Source organism: Mizuhopecten yessoensis, unplaced genomic scaffold (assembly GCF_002113885.1).
Source record: "Mizuhopecten yessoensis strain PY_sf001 unplaced genomic scaffold, ASM211388v2 scaffold10479, whole genome shotgun sequence".
NCBI classification, from domain to species: domain Eukaryota; kingdom Metazoa; phylum Mollusca; class Bivalvia; order Pectinida; family Pectinidae; genus Mizuhopecten; species Mizuhopecten yessoensis.
This window is the reverse complement of record NW_018408567.1, coordinates 1,147,524-1,154,036: the sequence shown is the minus strand read 5'-3', so window position 1 is coordinate 1,154,036 and position 6,513 is coordinate 1,147,524. Positions and strand designations below refer to the sequence as shown.

The 6,513-nt window shown below is 32.9% G+C and overlaps 1 long non-coding RNA gene across 1 annotated transcript; it reads left to right on the top strand.

The window, feature by feature from the left end:
• The first annotated feature begins 605 nt into the window (after window positions 1-605).
• Window positions 606-2,304, top strand: LOC110460782. Its single transcript, XR_002464059.1, has 2 exons — window positions 606-713; window positions 770-2,304. It is a non-coding gene; the product is annotated as an uncharacterized LOC110460782 (long non-coding RNA).
• Window positions 2,305-6,513: the final 4,209 nt, after the last annotated feature.

The window sequence follows — 6,513 nt, the reverse complement described above, 5'->3', positions numbered from 1 at the left end:
ATTTGTACACAATGTATTACTGTACAACTGTTTGTGTGATTTTTTTGTACACAATGTTTTACTGTATAACTGTTTGTGTGGTTTATTTGTACACAATGTATTACTGTATAACTGTGTGTGGTGTATTTGTACACAATAGGTTACTGTTTCATTGATTGTGATTTAATGATTGTGTGGTTTATTTGTACACATTGTATTACTGTGAAACTGTTTGTGTTGTTTATTTGTACACAATGTATTACTGTATAACTGTTTGTGTGATTTTTTTGTACACAATGTATTACTGTGAAACTGTTTGTGTGGTTTATTTGTACACAATAGGTTACTGTTTAATTGATTGTGTGGTTTATTTGTACACAATAGGTTACTGTTTACTTGATTGTGGTTTAATGATTGTGTGGTTTATTTGTACACAATAGGTTGCTGTTTCATTGATTGTGATTTAATGATTGTATGGTTTATTTGTACACAATGCATTACTGTATAACTGTGTGTGTGGTTTATTTGTCCACAATGTATTACTGTATAACTGTTTGTGTGATTTTTTTTTACACAATGTATTACTGTGAAACTGTTTGGGTGGTTTATTTGTACACAAGAGGTTACTGTTTAATTGATTGCGGTTTAATGATTGTGTGGTATATTTGTCCACAATAGGTTACTGTTTAATTGATTGTGGTTTAATGATTGTGTGGTGTATTTGTACACAATAGGTTACTGTTTATTTGATTGTTGTAAAATGACTGTGTGGTTTATTTGTACACAATAGGTTACTGTTTCATTGATTGTGATTTAATGATTGTGTGGTTTATTTGTACACAATAGGTTACTGGTTAATTGATTGTGGTTTAATGATTGTGTGGTGTATTTGTACACAATAGGTTACTGTTTCATTGATTGTGGTTTAATGATTGTGTGGTGTATTTGTATACAATAGGTTACTGTTTATTTGATTGTGGTATAATGACTGTGTGGTTTATTTGTACACAATAGGTTATTGTGTATAGTTGTTTGTGATTTGTATATTATCACTTTACGGTTACTTGTAATATGAAAATATTAATCAATAAACTTGACCTTAATATACATTGTAGATGTAGGTTTAACACTCAATGTCAATGGAAACAGATGTATGTATGGACAAACTTCATTTCGAATACCTCATCTTCTGAGCTGCTCGCTGTTTTGAAACAGCCAGTCACTGTGATAGCCAATAAAATCAAGTAATAATAGCGCACAAACTACCCATTCCCACCGTTTTATATATATACACTCACCATCAGTCCTGTTGTACACTTTTCTGGCAAATGTAGTACATGTGTACTGATGATGTTTAATTACTAGACAATTGTTGTGTCATTTTTAAATATTTGTGTGTAAATCGGATAACTGTTTTACATTTAGAAATCTTTTTACTGATTGATGTATATTTGTATTTTTTTATCATTTCGATACTGTTATCAAACTTATTTGGGATTGTGTATTAAATAATACCACTTCTTGGGTTTATTACGGCTTTTTGTCAATAGATTTTACATCTGGAATTACTTTAAAATAATTTACAGATACACAAAATTGTTTCGAAACACTAGCATTGCGAGAAAGCAACAAAGCAACAAAAAACCTGTCACCATGATATTGGACAATTCATTTCATTTCCATAGTATTTGGCTGTACAGGTCTATGGAAATTAAAATAACTTATGTAAAAATATCAACAAGCTCATTAACTTTTTATATGACAATTTATTTTCAAAATGTGATTTAATTGAATGATATAATTAACCTAGTTTGTTTTGTCAAACTGTCTGGATTGAACTTTAAAAGCTTATACGGTCTCTCGTCCAAGCTGTACAACGCCACTAAATGAACATTGAAGCTTTTAGTTTCCTGTGTCACTGCTTTACATGTCATTGAAATTTCAAGCAGATAACGTCCCCAGTTTCGGCTTTACTTTTTTCATGTTTAGGAAGAATTACAAAAAAATAGTAAATGAGAATATATGCTATTTTAACAAATCATAAATGTGATCTGTGTTGATTAAATTGATTAATTGTAATTGAAAATTAAACCTGGGTATTACCAAAGCATACACTCTTGTGTAGCTGTCACTATGCCAGCAGTTGAATAACCAAAACATATATTTGGTATTTTGCGAGTTCATGTCTGCGTCGAGTTCTTCTGGATAGGGTGTCCATTGTCACTGTTGGATGTCCATAGCTGTGTAATATTCTAACAGTTGTTTCCAGGTGGCATATAAACAAATTAATTGTTGACATTCTATAATAAATTTTGATGTCACGTATTTGAATTTGAGTTGAATTATGTTTAACTAGCATCACATGTTCATTTGAATTGGAAAACATAAATAAAGTTTAGTGAGTAATGTTATACTACATACACCCACTTCATGTGTCTGAGAATACTACTACATTTATACTACATACACCCACTTCAGGTGTCCGAGAATACTACATTTATACTACATACAACCACTTCAGGTGTCCGAGAATACTACTACATTTGTACTTCATACACCCACTTCAGGTGTCTGAGAATACTACTACATTTGTACTTCATACACCCACTTCAGGTGTCCGAGAATACTACATTTATACTACATACACCCACTTCAGGTGTCCGAGAATACTACTACTTTTGTACTACATACACCCACTTCAGGTGTCTGAGAAAACAACCTAGTAATTTCCTGTAAATGAATCCTGGGACAACACAATTCAGTGTAGTTACTACTGGAGGCTGATGTAAAAGGTATAAAATATAGGGAAGCTGGATAGGTAAATCTTTAAGGAAACCCAGGGGAATTAATTGGCCTGCTCCTCCTTGGGGAGAGGGGCAGGGTAACACATGGGCCAAGACATTTTCAACTTCTTCCATTCCACCAAATCAATTTTAACCAAACATTCCGGATTTAATTAGTATCGTCTAGTAATGTTGTATTTCAGACGAACTAAAATCTATGATGGTCACTCTGGACTCTGTTTGGCCAGGACATTTTGTTATACTTTTTGTTAAGTTCCAACTGCCCAAACATTGTACAAACCCCAGGTAATTATGATCCAGTCATAGCTGTGATCATGGTTAAAGTTTGTAATCACCATTTCTCAGAAAGTACCAGACATATTTTTTCTCAAATTTTGTATGCAGGTTCCACTGAGTTCTAGCTAGTTACGCACCTTGGGTTTCGGGTTCAGAGTTTGTTATTGCTATTTCTCAGAAACTACTGGATAGATCTTTCTTAGATTTTATACACAGGTTCCGCTTGAGCGTAATAGTTGTGCAACTTCATTTTTATACGACCGTCAAATTTGACGGTAGTATTATGGTATGGCAATCTCCTCCTACATTTTTTGACCGATCTATTTGAAACTTGGTATACATTATAATCATGATATGAAATTGTGTCTCCCTTGAAAGAATTTTGATTCGACAATTTTTCCAAAAGTTATTGCCCTTTGTTCATTTCAGTATTTGAATTTTGTCCGGAGATCTCCTCCTTCATTTTTCGACCGATCTCTTTGAAACTTGGTATACTTTATAATCATGATATGAAGTTGTGTCTCCCTTAAAAGAATTTTGACTCAACAATATTTCCAAAATTTGTTGCCTTTTGTTTATTTCAGTATTTAATTTTTTGTCTGAAGATTTTCTCCTACATTTTTTTATAGCATATCAGCTAACCACTCTTAGAATGATGCAGATCTTATTTCAATGCAAGAAAGTACACTATATGGCATTCGACGGGCGTATTTTGTTCCGCCCCGCAGTACTCTTGGGTTTTTTTGTAAGGAAGACAAATATTGTATTTCAGGGTCAAAGTTCAAAATTCAATATAGTAAGTGAGGTTGGTGCAAAGTGGACTGTTGGTGTATGGTTACAGATACTTTAGTAAAAGGTTAAGAACTTTAGGTCCAGAAGGTCCAAGTTAATGTCTTCTGAATGGCAAACAATGAATAGCAACACTATGAAGCAGTGTTGTAGGGATTGGCCCAGGTGTCCCATTGCTCCAAGTAAAAGGTCCAAGTCAAGGAAGTCAGTTTCTAGAAGGTATTCATTGCCAGTAATGCAATGCAGGGATTTACCTAAAGTGTCAACAGATGCAGGCCAATGGTCAATTTCTTAAGAGGTAAAAATCTACATTCCTTTCCAATGAAATGGGTTTGATTCATCACGTCTCAGGATAAAATAAGCAAATTGGTCCTTTTTTATGGTTTATTCCTGCGACATCCCTTTTCGTGGGGGCCAAGCTCACTCTGGGATCTCTCATGGTGGGACACCATGATCAAGCAATCTTGTTCAGAAAATTTGCATATTAATAAACAACAACAAAACACATTTCATTTGTATCTTTATTGAAAATAATATAGATATATTTTCCAAATATGAAATATGTTTTTGGATTATTCGCTGTCAGAATGAATATTTGTACACCTTGATAAGACAGGGCACTCTCCTATTGTGTTAGTATGACTATGTGAATGTAGGAAGATACGCCTGAATGCATTTAATTCTGTGTCGATGATTGCAATGATTTACAAAGATCATGCAACAGCCTGGCTTAATATTACACCACAGCATTTACATCATGATGTACACCATTTAGTTTTTTCTGAATAATTGAAAAATATAAATTCTTTCAAATGTAATTAAATCAAATATGACAACCTATTTCAGCTTCTCCATGCTGAATATTCTAATACATTAAATATTACCAATTTCACCAGACCGTAGACGTTTTTCAGAACATCCATACCCATACAAAGAGAGAATCATTCCTCAGATTGATATCGGTGAGAAATATTTATACACATTAACATTAAATCTGATTTCCAACACGGTCTACAACAGACCGCCAATGTTTGACCACCTCACTTGGTCATGAATAAGTTTTATGATATGTTTCCATATGTGAAAACGTCCTGTTTATGATCATAATCTACAAACAATCATTCTGGATTTCTTTTGTTTAATATCATTATATAAAGAAAGACTTTTTTGTCAGCTACACATTTTCACTTAAGTTCCTGTACAAGAGTTGCGAAGGAAAACAAAGTCACCCATAAGTGTTGTTGTTTCAAGTTTCCTAGATATACAGTAAAACCTCAAAGTCAAATGCCCCTTTTGATGTGAACAGGCCATCTGGTCGTGGCCATTTCGCTATACCATTATGAACTTATGATAAGTTATTTGGATGATTTAAATGCCCATTTTCAAGTGAACATGATAGCGGGTCCTGGCTGTAGACCCCATTTGTCAAACACAGGTGTCAGATATCCCTCTTTAATAACCAATAGATGAGTTGAAAAAAACAAAGTTCTTACATGTCCTTTCCTACACACAGAATTCCACATGCCATTCTTTTGCTAAAAAGCCAATCATTTCTACCTATATATTTATCTTCAGTATTATATGGCTGTTCTCAAACAATTATGTCTGACTTTGTTTTACTTCCTAAGTAAAGCAGTTGTCTTTCCTGTTAAGCATTAAACTAAATAATACAAATGGTATATGTCATTTAATGTACACAGTCTAAGTGCACTACAAGGTGAAAGAGTAGACAATGTGACGACAGGGATAGGAACCAGTTATAAACTAAACCATCGTTACTTATCTCGTCAAAACAGTTTTGAGACATAAACATGCAAGTCACGACATAACATAACTCATACCAAATGACCTAAATACCGGTATAAAGTATAAGATTAAGACGTTTATACTTTTTTTCTGGGAATTACCTTCTTAGAATTAAGTTATATCATTTAATTTGTTCACTTCAATTAATTTAAGAACAGGTTGGCTGTTTTACATCAATTAAAATAGCAATTTTATCTGTCAATACAATATCATGGTTTTACTAATACATGTATGATACTAATTTTACTAAATTGATAAATGCAAGAAAGAAAATATAACCCATCAATTTGAGTATGGCAAACTGTTCAAGGAATTTTTCTTTTTAGATATTTCAAAACATGCATGTAGAAAAATAGACAATGTGAAGTGATAAGGTGCAAAAGTAACCTCAAAACAAGGGTCAAAGGTAAGCTAATTAAACAGTTCCGTTAGTCTGGGCAAGTTTCATTGTTTCTGAAAACATCACATATCAGATCCACCTTCCTACCGGACTGAAGTTTTCCGACATATATAATCATACAGAAATTATTTATGACAAGGAATACAAAGTAAGGTGTAAAGTCAAAAGAGACGGAACATTTCAATCTATGAAAAAAAATCAAAAATAAAATAAAATCTGTACTTGTGGAAAAAAAGCCCAGCACTAGTTTCAGCACATAAATACACATTTATAGGAAGTTAAGATTTTGATTCGATGTCCTGTACTGTACATTACACTAGTACACATTAATGCTATTTTGAGTTTAGGTAGCACAGGGAACAGTATAAATGTACTGTATAAGTTCACAGCTAATTAAATAACTCTCCAGTTATCATATAACTTTCCAAGTAAATAATACTATCAATCACAACTTCATAT